The sequence below is a fragment of the Pteropus alecto genome, unplaced genomic scaffold, assembly GCF_000325575.1.
Source record: "Pteropus alecto unplaced genomic scaffold, ASM32557v1 scaffold61, whole genome shotgun sequence".
Taxonomy (NCBI): Eukaryota; Metazoa; Chordata; class Mammalia; order Chiroptera; family Pteropodidae; genus Pteropus; species Pteropus alecto.
The window spans coordinates 3,909,955-3,927,289 of NW_006434835.1; the positions used below are offsets into that span (position 1 = coordinate 3,909,955).

The following is a 17,335-nucleotide window of genomic DNA, read 5'->3' on the forward strand; positions in this document are numbered from 1 at the left end:
CCCGCGCCCCCGCCCCTCCTCTCCGCGGGGGTCCACTTCGGCAAACGACCCGATTCAGGAGAACGGCTTGTCCCAGAAAAGCTGTTTCCAGATTTCCCGTCCTCCAGCACCGTAATGAGCAGCGGGGGAGCACTCCAGGGTCCGCGGCTTCCCTGGGCACCTGCTTCTGGAGGCCGGAATTTAGCCGAGCAGCTCCCCCGGGCCCTCTGCTGTGGAGGGCACCACAGGACACCCGCTGGCTGCTCCTCCCTGCGGGTCCTCAGGCTGGCGGGGGCCCCACCGTGCGCTCCTAGCTCCTTGCAAAGTCCCGCACCCGAGCCTGCGACCCCGATGCCCAGCCCCATCCCCTCCTCCCGCACCCCCTCCAGCCCCACTCACGGCTGCCCAGCCCTTTGGTCTCTCCTCTCTTGGCTAAGTTTTCAGCTCGCCTCACCCCCTGGCTCCCACCGCAGCCTCCAGCTGCCTCCGAGAGAGGCCGGGGGGCCCCAGCCATGTTCATGCTCCAGAGCGTCACGGACCAAGCCGGACCGTGAGGGACAAACCACGAGAAAAATGACACACCCCTGATACCACGACGGCCGGGACTCTGGGGTGCTCCCGAGTGTTCACCAGTGGCATTCTAGATCTTTCCTTTTTCTCAGAAAAACACCAGCACACGGCCAATCCCCGGCCTGGGAGGCAGAAGAACCGGGTCAGGCCCCAGCCTGCCACCCTGAGCTGTGTGACCCTGGTCCAGACAACCAGCCTCTCTCGGCCTCGGTCCACGCACCACGCCTCCTCGGACAGTGGTCAAGACCAGACCAGCTCGGGTCCAGCAAGGTGTTCTGTGCCCTGTCACACTCCGTGTAATCACTCGTCCTCGTTTCTAGCAGTACCGTCGGCCGATCCCGGCAGAGTGAGCCGCGCCGGCAAAGGCTGGCAAGTGACACAGCCACACGTGGCGTGGGGACCGGACACACCGGAGGGGCCGCAGGCGGGCGAGGAAGCTGGACGGGGAGGCCCACCCCAGGGAGGCTCGGACCCGAAGGGGACAGGTTCCCCCTGATCCACGAACCAGGGACAGGCTGCGCTGGAGGAAAGTCAGTCAGGGCACAACAGGGGGCTGACTCGGAGCAGATGAGACCTGGCACGGAGGCCACCGAAGAGCCTGGAGATGGGAGTCGCTATGTGGTGAATAAACAACACGTGATGAACACGCAGTACAGAGCACAGTGATGCGTAACATGCGATGAGTCCACAGTAACGCATGACAGTCAGGGGCTGGACGACCTGTGACGGGTGTGCCGTGTGATGAAGGCCTGAACTCCGGCCGTGAGAAATGAGAGGGCAGACAGAGGTGTCATGGGCGGGCATATCCGGGACACAGTCGCCAGCAGGATGTTGGGCTTCAGTGAGGAGGCCCCAAAGATGACCCTCAGGTCTCTAATTTGGGAGAAAGCTCCCACCACTGCGGGGTAAGGAAGGTTCCGGAGGCATCACCTGCGTACAGGTGAGCTGGTTTGCAAGGACACATCCTGCCCATCCACTCGGGAGGAAGAACCAGAAAGGACCATGCTCCCTGTCCCCTCAGTGGGGGTTGGGACAGGCCAGGGAGGGTGGGATTCAGATAGTGCTCCCTGAGGCTGACCACATGAGAGGCCAAAATTCACAGCCACCAGGGCAGCGGAGGTGGGGGTTGGGGGAGCCTAGACTCAAACAGAAACAGGTTCCTAGGTCTAAGGCAGGATAAGAGAAAGAAAGGGTGCCAAGCCCCTCACCCCCAAACTCTGCACCTCCCAGGTGGGTGTCGTGTTTGTGGAAACAAGTCAAAGCACAGGATTCACTTTGTTTTCCAGGTGAGAAGCCATCCAGGGCTGCAGAACGCACCTGAGCCAAATTTCAGAACCAAAAACTCTGGGGCCAGGACCATCCTCCTCACGGCTCTGAGCAGTGGCCTGGGACCCGGCCCCTCCCACAGCCAGACGAAGCAACAGCGGCCACTAAATTAGCACTGGTTACCCTCACAGGCTTCGCCAGCCAGCAGGCAAGGCTGCTCCTTGTCACTGTCACAGTCCCTAGAAAGCCCCTCACTTTCTCACAAAGCTCCCCCTCGAGTGGCGCTCCTCCTTCACCCCCGCCCCCCAGTTCTCCTCCAAACCCACCGACACGGGCCCTTCCAGGCCAAGCCTCCTTCCCCTGGGTGATAGATGATAGATAGAGGATAGATAGATGTAGATAGATAGGTAGGTAGATAGATATATGATAGATAGATAGATAGATAGATAGATAGATAGATAGATAGATAGATAGATGGATGATAGATAGATGATAGAGAGGCTCCCACTTCTGAGGTGCAGGGTGTGCTTCCACCATCCTGAGGCCAGCTCAGTCGGGCATGACACAGAACATTCTGGGCCACCGTGAGCTCTCACAGGTCCTGGGGGCAGGGTCCCACAGAGCCAAGGGCGCCTCCTCTGAGGGGAGCCCCAGGACCTCAAGTGCTGGGTCAAGTCACCTCCCCGTACACGATGGGAGCCCAGGGGGCTGAAAGTCTCTGCGGTCGTAGCTGAGGAATCAGACACAGCGTCACACTGGGGAACTGCCACAGACAGACACTGCAGCGAGGGTCAAGCACCTCCAGCCTTGGGCGGAGCGGGGCCAGTGCCACTGTGGACTGGTTGCAAGTTTATGCAAAAAGAAAAGTAAGTGGGGAGAACCTTTCGCTTCAGACGAACGATGACTAAGACCGTGGAATGACTCCTCTTCTTTAACTCGGAAACTGTGCCATGCCCCTCTGTGCACATGAAACGCTTCGCAAGGCAGACGCCACGGACATCGATCTTTCTAACACAGCCTGGCCTCGTACACTCTGTTCTCTTAAAGGTAATTGTGAAACTTCGCTCTTTGGGGAAAAGAATGGGAGGACTATGAAATATGCATTCCATGGAAATAACCAAAAAAAACCCATTAAAAATAGTAACAAAATAGGTCACTTTACCATCCCCTTACTCGACGACCCTTCATCTGGAATCTTAGCCGAAACGTTGGAAAACGTTCATGAGCGTGGAGGTGAGCTTCCCCAGAGACAGCACCCTCCGCACTCCCGGAGGGAGCACAAACTGCCATGACCCTTTCCAGAAGCAACAAAACAAGGTGCACATCCCCAAAACGGTCTGGCTATTCGACCCGGAAATCCACCTGTCGAGAACCTGCCGTAAGGAAACTCGAAAGACCAAAAATACTGGACGCACAAATATGTTCACCGAGGCACTGTCCGCAAAGTAAAAGTCGAGCGCGACTTGAGTATTCAACATCTGGACGTCATAAGTAAACGTCTGTCATCATAGTGCATCCAATCAATATTACATAGTGATTATAACTGTAGTAACAGTCTATGGCCACGTCACCCTGAACAAGCCCGATCCCGTCTGATCTCGGAAGCTAAGCAGGGTCAGATCTGCTTAGTACCTGGATGGGAGACCACCTAGAAATATCAGGTACTGTAGGCGTAAAAAATTTTTAAAAATAAGGGGTCGTAAACTGACAAGGTCCTTGAGATCTGTGAGGTCAAACAAGGGTGGCCTCACCTAATAAATAAATAAATGAATGAATGAATAAATAAACAAATACAAGGGTGGCCTCACCTAACAAATAAATAAATGAATGAATGAATAAATAAACAAACAAACAAATAAATGTAGTAACAAAAATTCTTCATATTGGTGCACAATAATCTACAGAAAACGTGAACGTTGGACAAGGTCAGGATGGCACTTCCTAAAAACGAAAGCAGTTCATTTTTTCATTTACCTCTGTATCTCATCATCCTTCATTTTCTTCCAGAAAAGTCTCAGGGAACCACTGTGTACTTCTTTTGTTAAGATGCTAGAAAATAGGCGTTCGCCCTTTTAAAATCATTTTTGAGAATTTATTCTAAGGAAATTATCATGCATCTTTATTTTTTTAATGGAATAATCTAAATGACCTCTAATAAGAGATTAGGGAAACAAATAGTAGCTATCCAAACAATGGAATATTGTGCCACCAATCGAAATCACGATGCAGAAAAGTAATAACATAAGGAAATGGTTCTGATATGTTAAATGAATAGCGAATCACAAAATCAATCTTAAAATCTGCTTCCTCTTTTATAAAAGTACGTATTATTCTTTAATTTTAATTTCTTAATGATTTCTTTTATACAATAAAAATTATTTGAAAGTGAAAGAAGTGCTCCCAGGGCTGAGCCTGATAATTTAAGGATAAAAATATCTAAGAGATGCAAAAACGATAAAGCTCTTAGAAGAAAACATAGCTGTCAATCACCATGACGTTGCATTAGGCAGTGGTTTCTCACGTGGAGTACCAAGAGCATGAGCAACCAAAAAAAAATAAAAAAGATAAACTGGACTTCATCGAAATTAAAAACTTGTATGGCAGAGGACACAGAAGAAAACGAAAAGAGACCCACGGAGTGGAAGAAAATATTTGCAAATTACATCTGATAAGGGTCTACCCACAGTGTATAAAAAATACTTACGATTCAACAATAAAAAGAAAAATTATTCCATTCCAAAATAAGCAAAGGATTTAAATAGACATTTCTCCAAAGAAAACACGCAAGGGGTCAAAAACACAAGAAAAGACGCTCAACATCATTAGTCATTAGGGAAATGCAAATCAAAATCGCAATGAAACGCTTCTTTACGTGCAACTAAGGTGGCAAGGATCTAAACAGGGACAGGCAAAGGCATCGATGCGTAAGAGGAAACTGGAGTCCTCGTACACCGCTGGTGGGACTGTCAAATGGAGCGGCCGCTTTGGACAGCATTTGGGCTCTTCCTCAGAAAGTTAGGCACAGGTACCATGTGACCCAGCTATTCCCCTGGGAGGTACGCCCCCGCGGAAACGGACGATTCATGTCCGCGCAAAGACTTGTACAGGCATGCGCATGGCACAGATTCCTCGTGGTCAAACAGAGGGAGCAACCCAATGTCCATCGACTGAGGAAAGGACAGGCGGAAGGTGGTATCTTCATATGATGAACTATTACCTGCCAGTGAAAGGAACGGATAACCGAGAGATGCTACGACATCGAGGAACCGTGAACACGTTTGGTGAAAGAAGCCAGGCAGACGAGGCCACACGTTACATGACTCTGTCCACAGGAAACACAGCGGATCCAGAGGCGGAAAGTGGATGTGTGGTTGCCAGGGCCGAGGGAGGAGGGTGCGGGAAGTGACTGCCAACGGGTACGGGGTTCTTTGGGGGCCTCATGAATGTCCTGGCACTCGGTAGTGATGATGGCCGCACAACTTTAGAAGCGTAACCAACAGCACCGTGAGGGGTGAACTTTATGGTGTGCGAACTGTATCTCGATTTTTTAAATTATGGTAAAAAAAAATATATATATAGATATATAGATATATAGATATATAGATATAGAGATATAGAGATATATATATATCTCTATATCTCTATATCTATATATCTATATATCTATATATATCTATATATACACTCAGAGTAAACTGTGAAGAATCGTTATGTACAGGTCATCTTAAACCCAGATGGTAGATACACGGACTCTGTAGCCTAGAACTTGTGAATTTCCCGCTGACAGCCACAGGACAACATCAAGACGACCTCAGCAGACGCCAGAAGTGCTTTCTCCTTGAGCTAACATCACAAGGCAGTGTTCACACGGACATTTCAGATCTGTTGGAGATTCAGGGAGGAAACGCACATTGGCTTAAGGAAGATGGTGATCAAATCTACAAACATATGGTTTACATACTCTATAAACTAATCAGGCATTGCGATACACGCTCAACTAGGAATTGCCAAATCTGAATTTTTTTATTATTATTATTATAAACCTACGCTGTTGACTTGAGTCTTGGGAGTAAAGCACAGCAGCTACAGCTCTTATTTACACACCCGTCCAGCTTCTTTGTCCACACACGGTCCTCCGTCTCCCGCCTTGAATCAAAGGTCCCTTCCTAGTGCCTGAGGACAGGTCTAGGACAGCTTTTCCCAGGAGGCTAAACTAAGCTGTCGCAGGTAACCAACCTTCCGATACGATGGCGGTCCATCTGGGCTCTCGGTTCAGTCTGGCCCCTAACCCTCCTCTCCAAAGCCCCTCCTGGCCCAGCGTCCTGTGCACCTGACGGCTGCTGAAGAGAAAACCGCAGGCCCCAAATGGAGTCGCTTGGGCTACAGCCCGCGACACCAAACCTAGACTTCGTACCTGACCTGATTCAAGCTTCTCCAGGATGTAATCTTAGCTGGTCAGGACCAACCAGGTCATCGTCACCTGGGCCCCCTCCATCCTGGCTCCCCCAGGCGTAGAAGTGAAGTTGGGGCAATCTGCCTGACAAGACCCCGCCTTCCCCTAAGGGAAGGTGATCGGGCCTGAAACAATCCTTTCTTCCAGCTAATGACTCTCTGGTCCCGCCCTGGTTCTGCCTGGAAACACCCTCCACACGGGCCAGCTTCTCGGGGCTCCTCTACTCGCTAGGGGGGTGCTGCCCGACTCCCGAGGCGCTCCATAAAGCCCATCAGATCTGCAAACCCATGCGGGGGAGTTTTGTGGGACAGCTGCCTCTGACCAGAGGTACCAGACCTCGCAGGTGAACGGGACGTCCTTTGCTCTGAATGGCTGGCTCCTAACCTACCTTTCCCTTAGGTGTAACCCGGAACCGACTCCTGGAGTAAAGCCTCTGCTGTAGTCACGCACCCACGGAGATGACCGAGAAAGTCAGAGGGCCGGAGGCGCTCAGAGACAGAGGAGGCGCACAAGTCACCGAATCTGCTCTCTGTCCCCATCGGGAGCCCTGCCCAAGAAGCACTCTGGGCAGAGGGTCCCACAGACTCCCAAAGGACGCCAGTGTGAGGGGAGCCCTGCCCAGCACCCCAGTCCGCTCTCCTCCTCTAGGGCAGCTCTAACCGGTTCGATTCTCCGGTGCTGGGCTGAAGTTTGCTTTCCTGTGGTTTCCCTCTGAAGCAGCGTGGAGACCCCAAGTCCACGCGAAAGTCCTTCGGAGATGTGAGCACAGCCACCAGATCCAGGCCGCAGCCTCGGTGACACGGAGAGCAGATGACCCCAGGGAGGAGAGGTCACGAGATGCCAAACTCTGACCGACGTCCCCATCTCCGAGCCTGTGTGACTGGGGACCCGGCACTTAAATTCTCTGCTGCCCACAAGCAAAAAACTGCTCCGCGCTTCCTCGCCAGCCCTGTGAGGACAAAGGCTGCGAGACACGCCCCGAACAGCTCCGGGCGGATCTTTCTTGTGGTTCGGTTTTTTTTGTTTTGTTTTGAGAGAGAAATTCCCGGTCGTGGGCACCCAGGTTTGCAAGCCCGACTGCGACAAAAGCAAAGAGCAAATGCTTCCCCCACGTTTTCTCCCCGTCCTTGCAGAGACGCCGAGGTTGGGACCCTCTCCCTGACCACAGCCTGTCACGTGACCCCCGAGGCAGGGCCCGCTCGAGCGGCACTTGCGTTGCATCTTGCAGAAGAAACACACAGAGGGGACACTGGCGAGCAGAGGCTGGACGTTGGCAGGGTCGGCACTGGCCAAGCCCAGTGGCTGAGGTACAGCCCCACCGGGCACTGTGTCCATGGATCTCGGGTAAGTCCCTCTTTCCACGGAGGTCTCCATGCACCCTCCCACCAAAGGAAAGGGCTGGAGTCCGCGGCCCACGGGGCCAGTCCACCCTCACGGCTCCCGTCCGGCCCTGCCTGATGCTTGCCAGCCCCTCGAGCAGGCCTTAGCCCGGCTGTCGCGCACACTTTATGTGATGAATCGTCTTGACTGCAGTGGAAAACGGGTCCGGCAGACCTGAAGTCCGCTGCTAGTCAGTGAGGGGTCACCTGGCCAAGGGGCTGCGACAGAAGCAGCTTCGCTGACTCCGGAAGATAGATAGCCTTTGCCTTTATTTCTTGTACAGAAAAAAATGTCACCTTCTTAAACCTGTCTGAAGCCATGCGTTCCACACGGGTCTTGCAAAAGCGTCCTGTAATTCTAGAGAGAAACTGAGGCAACATGTGGAGAAGGCCCCGCTTCGTGTGGGGGTGGTCACGGGATGACGCCCTGTGGCTGAGGGTCTCATCCGGGGGCCCGGGGAGCAGGCGGACAGGGGTAGCGAGGAGGCCTGAGGGCCGCTCGCAACCCAGTGCCAGGAGCTCCCGGGCAGCAAAGACAGAAGGCCCAGCTCCTCCGGCCAGTTCTCTGGTTGCCGGCTGTGCGACTCCAGGTGCTCAGGGCACACGGGTGGGAGCTGTGCCACCAGCACAGAGCTCTGCCACTCCGATTCAAAACAAACTTAGAGCCAGGACCAGGAGTGGCCGAGATCAATCACACCCTCCACAGTGGGTGGCCTGGAGGCCACCCGCAGAGGCTGGGGGGGTGGGCAAAGCTGCAGGAAAAACCGTTAAAGAGTGACCCACAGGGGCCAGGGCAGTGGTGCCAGCTGGGCTGGCCCTCAGGGGCAGGCCGCGTACCAGGACCCAGCAGCGCAGGGGGAGCAGAGGAAGTGGGAACCCAAGAAAGGCAGCTATCGGGGGTGGGGGACACGGGAGGGAGGCAGGGGGGTGGCAGGGCCGCCGCTGGGAACAGGTGCTGGAGCCAGATCCTGGTCACCGGAGCGGAGGACGAGCCACCAAAGCACAGAGCAGGACGGGAGGGCGGGAACGGGGAGCACGCCCCGCCGCCCCCTAGGCCTGGTCAGGCTTCTGCGTCAGCCTGGACAAGGTCACGGGTTGGCAGACACTGAGCTCCGTGCCCAGCACGGAGAAGGCGGCAAGGCGTCTGCTGGAACGAGGGTGCCTCAGAGTCTGAGAGCCAGAGCCAGCGCTGGACAGAGTGCAGCAAAAGGCCACTGGCTCCTCCCCGGTTCCTGGCCCCCCGCGGGCCCCCCAGAGCCTCGCCCTGCCTCCCACCCTCAGAGCCACCGGAAACAGCCTTCGCACCTGGGTGGCGTTTATAGGACACACTGCGCATGTCAGCCTTACAAACGCTATGAGGCTGGTATCAATATCTCCATTTTCCAGACCAAAGAAAATGAGGCTGAAGCAGGTTGACTGGCCCGCACAAGGTTACCAGCTAGTAAGTGACAGTGCCAGGCGTCCCACAGGGCCAAGCCGAGCATGCCCCCACCCCCTGGAGGCCTCCAGGAGCCCCTTGGGCTTCCCGGTGTTGCCTCCTCCCCCACACCTCCCCACCCCACCCCCACCAGGACCAGAAGCTGACTCAACCACGCAATAAAGAAAACACTAGAAGAGTGTTAAGTTATTTTTTTGCTTTGCTATTGATTTCCCTTAGGGGAAGCTAATACTTTTGGAGCCTAACAAGGCTGGGCTGCGTCTAAATTGGGGCGGAGCCGTCCCCTGACCCCGCCCCACAAGGCCTCTCACACGCACAACCTTTGTGTCCACAATGGGGGACGCAGACCAAGGACTTCCTCGTCCTCTTATAACCTCTATGACCTTGGATAAGAGCTCACATGACCTTCCGTTTCTCCAGCGCGTCCCTCGTGTGAAAGGGAAGTCGTAGCACTGATGTCACAGCGTGATGGAGAGGGCTAGAGGAGGGGGTGTGTGTGACCTGCCTCCAACGCGCCCTGTTCTCATCCGCTATGAGCTCTGAGTCACTAAGCACAGCGCTCCCAACAGGAAATCTGGCCCCAGTGTGCAGACTCATCCACTGTCCCCCAAATCAGTGGAGGCTGCCATGCATTGGGCACAACGCCGTGAGCACACAAGACCCCCCAGTAAGAGTCCCCTAGGCCTCCGGGTTGCAATGTCACGCAGGAGGAAACGAAGAAGCTGGAAGCTTCGCTTACCCGCAGAATCACAAGCCGCCTGAAGGAAGCCAGCCTCGTGCGTCCAGCCACGGCCCCGGGGCCCAGGACCCGCGCTGCGTACACCTGCAGCGACAGCACGCCAGTGCGCATGCGCAGTAAGAATGGGCCCACGAGCCCCCGCTTCAGGCTTGTTTTGGAGTCACCGCCGACCAGGCGTGACTCCAGGGACCCAGAAAGTCACAGACGGACTGCAGCCTGGGCGGGGCTGCTGACTTTCTCATTCCCTAGTCAGTTTGGGGGCTCTGATCCATCACAATGCTCCTGCATAGAATGACCCCAAAAAGAAAGCGTCCTTGTTCCCCTTAGCAGGCACGAGACATGCCCCTGCCTTCAGACCAGAAGAGACAAGCCAGTGCTCCGCGGAGCATGTCTCCAGTTAAGACAGCGCCGCTGTCTTAACTTCAGAGCCGGGAGAAGTGTTTAGCCTGCCAACATCGAGATAATGGAGTTTGTCGTCAAATATTGAGAAACCTCAGACCACGCCGGGGAGTGGTGGCCTTGAACGCGGAAAGCTCTCTATTGCCTGTGTCGCAGAAGCAGTATATCATCCTGGTGTGATGCTTTTATAGGTTATCACAGAGCTTTGAAGCCGTAAAGACCCAGAGTGATCCAGTCTGACCCCTGTGTTAGTGATAAGGAAACTAAAACCCAGCAGAGAGAGGACTCTGGAGGTCACAGAGGCAGTGCGCCAGGGCCAAGGGCGGCCGGAGCCTCGGCCCGCACCTATTACAGGCCGAACCGTGTCCCCCAAAATTCCTATGTCAAAGTCTTAATCCCCAGAACCTCAAAATGTGAGTAGATTTGGAAATAGGGCCCTAAAAAAAGGTAACTAAAGTAAACAAGGTCACTGGGGCGGGTCCCAACGTGACTGGTGTCCTAATGAGAGGAGGAGTTAGGACACAGACTGACACAGAGGAGCAAACATGTGAGGACCCAGAGAGATGGCAGCCATCTGTAAGCCGAGGAGAGAGGTCTCGGGAGAAAACAATGCTGCCAACACCTTAAGCTCAAACGTGCGGGCTCCAGAACTGTGAGAAATAAATTTCTGTCGCTTAAGTCACCCGGTCTGTGGTGCTCACTACAGCAGCCCTGCGACACCAATACAAGGCCTCTTTCTGCTCCCTCCTCCCCCACCCCCCATGACATGGCAGCCGCTTAGGACACAGCAATTTTTAAATGCCTCATTTTTGCACACTTACTGAAATCGGTGGCGTGTTGGGCAAAGCGCTTTGAATTCGTAAGCATACATTTGGGTGAATCCCTAGGATGTTGTCTGAACTGTGCAGATGGCTGCATAAGGTCATGGCCATGGCCTTTCTGTGTAACCGGTAAGCTAACTCTGCAATCAGTTCTCTGAGAGTCAACTCAAAGGATTGCAGGTGGTGATGACACCCCCAAAGTGACTGTTTAAGGGGAGCAATGCTCACGCTTGTGGATGAGATCGACTTCATTTGTTTGAACAAAGTGTAGCAAAAGTCTCGTGAATCCATTTTCTCATTTCTTAAGTTATGGAGATGAACCGAGTAGAGATTAGCGAGACTTCTGAGCGGGGTTGGGGGTGGGGGGCGCAGAGGCCAGAGTGGAAGAGCACCCGAGAGTGGGCCTCACTGACGTGTGCATCCAACACACAGCTAGTGACCAACATTCCGCGGGTAAAGAAGTGGGTGTGAGGAAGACACACCGCCAAGCGCTGTGGGTGGCAGAGGCCACACGGCACAGAAGTCGCACATGTGGACTCAGAGCCAGCCTGCCTCCAGCACTCGCTGGCTGCGTGAGCTTGGCCAAGTTCCTTCACCTCTCTGTGCCTCTGTTTCCCCATTATGTTTTTAAGTAGAATTCACAGTGACCCTCTCCCAAGGGCAGTTGCGAAGACCCTTTGAGTTAAAACGTACAGAACCGTTGCCACAGTGCCTGGCACACAAAGCCCTGTCCACCTTCAGTCTGGCTGGCGAAGTCAGACGCTCTGAGGAGGAGTCACGAGCAAGTTCAAGGGCGGTCTAATAAAGGGCATAACGAGGGCTCTGTAAGCCTTAAGGAGGGAGCCTGCGTCTTTGCAGTGCTGGGGTGTGCGATGACTGGTCATCCAAGGTGACTTGTGACCTGGTTCGGGAGCACAGATCGAGACTGTTCTGGAAGAGAGAGCGCCCGAAGGCGAAGCCAGAAGGCTTGCCACAATATCACCCATTTGGGGAAATGCACGGAGTTCCTTGGCCCTGGGGCGAAAGCCATTTGGGGGGGGCAGCGGGAAAGGGGAACGGAGAGGTGGAGAGTGGCGGGCCGTGTTAGGCCTCCTGGTCATGGCTGAACCCGTAGAGCACGGAGTCCCATCACTGGAGGCTTAAAGCAGGAGGCGGTGTGGCCCACGGATCGGGCCGCTGGCTCCCGCCGCTGTAGAGAGCCAGGCAGAAGGAAAGGAACGCAAAGCGGGGAGACGCATTAGGGCACTGCCCGCCAGTCCAAGCAGGAGGTGAAAGGACTCAGACCAGGGCCGTGGCTGTGAGGGGCAGAGGCAGAGGGAGGGGGTGCAGCAGAGGCCACGCTGTGGGTACCAGGTCACTTCCTTTCCCTGAGTACACGGAGCATTACATTCCCCAGCTTCCCCGGAGGTTCACTTAGGGGCCTTAGGACTCAGTTCTGGTCAGTGGGATGGGCTGGAAGTGATGTCAGCCTTTTCAGGCGTCTTGCAGAATCCTCTGGTCACAAGTCACCTTTCATAGTGTGCCTAGAAGTGCCAGGCTCCAGATGGCAGGCACAGCGACAGCTGGAACCAATCCCTGAGCGACTGCCTGGAGGAGAGTCACTGGGAGTCACACCCAACCCACGTCAGACTTTATGTGGGCAAGAAACAAATGTGTATGACGGTAAGCCACTGAGACTCGGGATATTCGTTACACGGCATAGCCCACCTAACCACACCTGGGGCATCAGAGCACACTGGTCATTAAACGGACCAAGGAGAGAGGTGAGTCTAGGATGACCGGTAGGGCAACCAGGTGAAGGCAGCGCCACTCACTGTGGCAGGAGAGACTGGACGATAAGTCATCATTTTTACCTTAGACGTGTGTGTTTGAGGTGCTCCTGGCAATAAGCAGATGACAACTGGAAATGTGGATATGACCACATCGGGGAAAAGGCTGGAGCTGTGGCTGTAGATTTGGGGGTCTCAGCTTCTGAGTGGTGGCTGAGGTCTTGCAGAAGGAAAGAGCATCTGGGTGTGTCGCAGGTGCAGAGGGCAAAGGACACTGACGGTTAATGAAAAAGAAGAAGAAACAGAGCCGGCGAAGATGCCGCCGTGCAGGAAGAGAAACGAGGAGGGTCTGCCGATGGCACCAAGCGCACAGAGGCTTCTAGCAGAGTCATCGACAGGCTGAATGCTGCAGACGGATCGAGTCGGAGGCGGACCGAAAGCTCACACGACTCTGGGAAATGGCAGGTCACGGAAACCTCGTGGAAGAATCTGGCCACGGAGGGAAGCAGGAAAGCCGAGGGGGACGCGGGGTCCCGGAAGGGGAGCACTAGGTGGGGAGAGATGGGAGCCTGAGCAGCCGATGAGAAATGAGAGAAGATTGAGCAGAGAGAGGCGAGACTTGATGGGGAGACATCGAGCACGGAAAAGCAGAACGTGGCAGGAGGTGGCAAAGGGCACGGGCAAGCCCCACGACCTCCCCGGGGCAGCTTCCTCCAGGGGACTTGGAGTTCCCGAGATAGGAGCCTGCCGAGGACGAGGACGCTGCCCCCTCTCCCGGGTGACAGCCTGCTCGTGCAGAGAGACGGCTCAGCTCCACAATCCAGAGACAGCATCTGACAGCACGTGGGGCTGGATTCAGCTAAATGATAACCCAGCCTGGGGCGCTTGGCCGGGCTGGAGGAAGATAACAGGTGTTTATGACAGTCCCAGCCCTTGAGGCCTAGTGGTCTAGAAGGAGATAAGGCGGTTTCAGAAATAACTCGCTGGAGGCAGACAGTCACAAGGACCCCAGGAGAGGGGCAGATAGCAGGCCGAGGAAATTCAGAATGGAGGGTGCTTCCAGCTGGGAGAGATTAGGAAATCAACATGTAAGGCAGGGCTCTCCTGGGCCAGGCCTAACTTTTAAAGGTCACTGTCGCGTCCAGGCCTGGAATCAGCGGTGTCTCTCCTCCATCTCACCTGGCCTTGCTTCTTGGTTTAATTAGCTGCCTCTGCTGCCACAGTGGTTCTTCTGGGTAGACTTTGTTCCTTGGGTTATCAGCAGTATCATGAGTCTAACGTAGTGACAAGAGCTGGCTCGTGGGTCTCCGTAGGCGCCTCCTGGGATCGTGGGAACACACGGTGTTTGAGCAGGACCCCAAGAACAGCAAGAATTTACATTTCATGTAAATGCTGACCAGACTGGTGAAACCCACAGTGCCTGCTTTGGCACATACAGGCCACGCTCCTTATTTAAGCCAGACTGGACTTCCGTCGCCACATGCTAGGTGGCTTAAACAACAATCGTTTATTACTTGCGGTTCCGGTGGTGGAAGAGGTCGGGTCACCAGCGCGGCTGGGCCCCAGAGAGTTCTCTTCCCGGCTTACAGAGGGCGCCTTCGTGCTGTGTCCTCATGGGATGGAGTAAGATCGTCTCTCTCGTGTCTCCTTGTTAGGGCACTAATCCCACGCGTGGGGGCTACCCCCTCACCATCTAATCACCGCCCAAAGGCCTCACCCCCAAATACCACCACGTCGGGAAAAAAAAGTCAATTCAGGCCACGAAGGATATTAATAATTCTTAAAGGGGCATAGGGGGTTAGTCATTTCGAGGATGGCACATAGCGAACTGAAAACTGTTTATATATGACAACTATATTTTTTTGATATAAAACTCAAATGGGCAAAAAAGTCAGTGACTTTTTAAAACCTGTTTTTGCATTTCTTAACGTGATTTCTTCTCATGCTAGCCTTTGGAGTCACAGCTGAGAAAACCGAGATGACATGGGACGTTCAAGGTCAACCTAAGATCGCAAAGCCATTGTCCAGAAACAGGCTCATTCCAGAAACGGTACTGTGAGGAACGTTCTAGAATAGCTCTGGTTGACTCTGGCGTAGAGGGGGTGGAGAAAAGCAAAGCTTCCTGGGGTTGTCACTTTTCTGTCATGTGCTTTTGGGTCTGTAGGACAATGATCACCGCAGGGTCAATTCCTGAGCCATACGCACCCAAAAGCCCTGCGGGCCGCTGTGGAGTCGGGGTGGGGCGGAGTCTGGGGGCGGAGTTGGGGCGGAGTCTGGGGGCGGAGTCGGGGCGGAGTCGGGGCGGAGTCCGGCAGGGTGCTGCCCTGCACAGTGCAGATAGATGCTCACTTCCATGAGGCCACCGAATGAGGCTCTTCATTATCCGAGCCCAACAGAATATGATGACCCAGGGAGGTGAGAGCTGGGGCCTGGACACAGGCGTCTGCTCGAGCGAGAACACTGCGGTGTCCGAGGGGCCCTGGAGTCTTCCCAGTAAATCAAACCCCAAACTAAGTCTGTATTCGGTAGGCAGAACCTTTCTACTTCTGTCAAGGCCTGGTCTACACTCTGGGTGGCCCCATCCCCCCTCGCCCCAACTTCTAAATTTCCAAGTGCCATCCGCGCCTGTTGCCCCAAGCATGCGTCTGTCCAGGACCTGTGGGAGATGCTGGCATCAGGATCACTGTTGGAAGCAGAAGCCTGTGGCTTGGTGGATTTTTCATTTGTTTTTTAGAGCTAATCAGCCAGAAAAAGGGATTTTGCAAAGTGCGATGGAGGTAGACTGTCCCCTCTGCTGGCACGTAGCAGACAGCCGGCCTGCAATCCCCCCGGTTAGGAAGTACAGGTGTGATGTTCTCAGGCTCTGTGAGGACACACATATATTTTTATCAAGCCAACCTGTTTTCCGGCAGCCGAGTGGCTGCGGGGGCCTGGGAGGCCAGCTTGGATGTCTGGGAGTCACGAAGCTGTGCCGCCTCTGGGAGCTTCGAGAATGCCTGGCCAGACAGGAGGCTGCAGCCCTGCAGATCGAGCCAGTGGGCCAAGGAGCCTTGAGTGACCAGGAAAGGTGGGCTGCAGCGAGAAGTGTGGGCTCGGGGACAAGGGTCCGAAGTTGATTCTATGGCCACAAGCAGTGCCTCCCCTTCCCACCTGCCCAGGCCCTCACCCGTGATGGGACGGCCCGCTGCAAAAGCCACCTCCCGGCACATAGAACCATGTAGCAGGACTCAGAACGACTTCTTCGTTTTTAACTCGCTGTTGTGAGTGTACTTCTAAGACCTGTTTGAAATAAAGTGTAAGACTTGTGGGAGACACTAGGTTAAAGATGGGGTGCAACACACCCCTTTACCGTGCCACCTCCCTATGTTCGAGGGCAAAAGCAAAAACTTCATTTGTTTTACACTACAGAGCTGCACTATATACTGTAGTAGCCACTAGCCACATGTGCTAAATTCACGTTCTTATTAAATAAATTCTAAAACTCAGTTTCTCAGTCACACTAGCCACATCTCAGGCTCTCAGTAGACACACGTGGCCAGTGGCTGTCACAGTAAAGAGCACAGATAAAGAACATTTTCATCATCACAGAAAACCCTACTGGACAGTGCTGGGTTAGACCTGCCAAAGCAAACGCAGTGGGGAGAGCCCAGCAGGGACGCGCGGGTGAGGGGCGAGGGGCTGAGCGAGCAGCGCAAACGCAGTGGGGAGAGCCCAGCGGGCAGCTGAGACGCGCGGGTGAGGGGCGAGGGGCTGAGCGAGCAGGACGGCTGAACCCTAAACCGGATTCAGGGATGTAAGAAGCCAGCTCGTCCTTAGCATTTGTAAGGCCTGAGCTGGGGTCCCAAAGGAAGCCACGTGCCCTAAGTATGAAAAAAGGCTAAACCAAGGTAATAAACTATTGAAAGGACTGAAAATACTCCATCTCTCCTCCACCTTGACAAATATACCTTCTCGATGATGTATTAGCTTCCTAGGATGGCTTCGAAATAAAGAAGATGATCAGGGGTAAAGAGAGGCGTCACGTGACAATAGAGGGATCCATTCTCCGAGAAGACATAAAAATCCCGCCCGTGTGCACCTAGCAACAGCGCATCGAAACACATGAAGTGGTAACTGACAGAACTGTGAAGAGAAGTAAATGCATCAGCTATTACACTTGGCATCTCCAATACCTCTCTTTCGGGGTTCGATAGATACGACAAGCAGAAGATCGGTAAGGACACAGATGACCTGAATGGTCCACGTGACCTAGCTGGCGTTTATAGAATACCCCATCCAACAACAGCAGGACTCATCTCCTTCCCAAAGAGTGTACTTCAGTTTTTATATAGGCAGAAGCAACAACACTAATCTGTGTTAGTAGATGGGAGTTACCGCCGGGGAGCTGGTAGGTAGGGGTGGCGGTCACCAGTGGTACCCGGGAGAGATATAGGGGATGCTTCTGGAACACCAGTCAAGTTCTATCCCGACAGCTGCATGTGCACTTTGCAATAACTCATCACGACGCGGGCTAACACTTTGT

General features: G+C 54.1%; 1 pseudogene; it reads left to right on the top strand.

Moving 5' to 3' along the window:
* The first annotated feature begins 3,369 nt into the window (after positions 1-3,369).
* LOC112478601 lies at positions 3,370-3,488 on the top strand (annotated as a pseudogene).
* Positions 3,489-17,335: the final 13,847 nt, after the last annotated feature.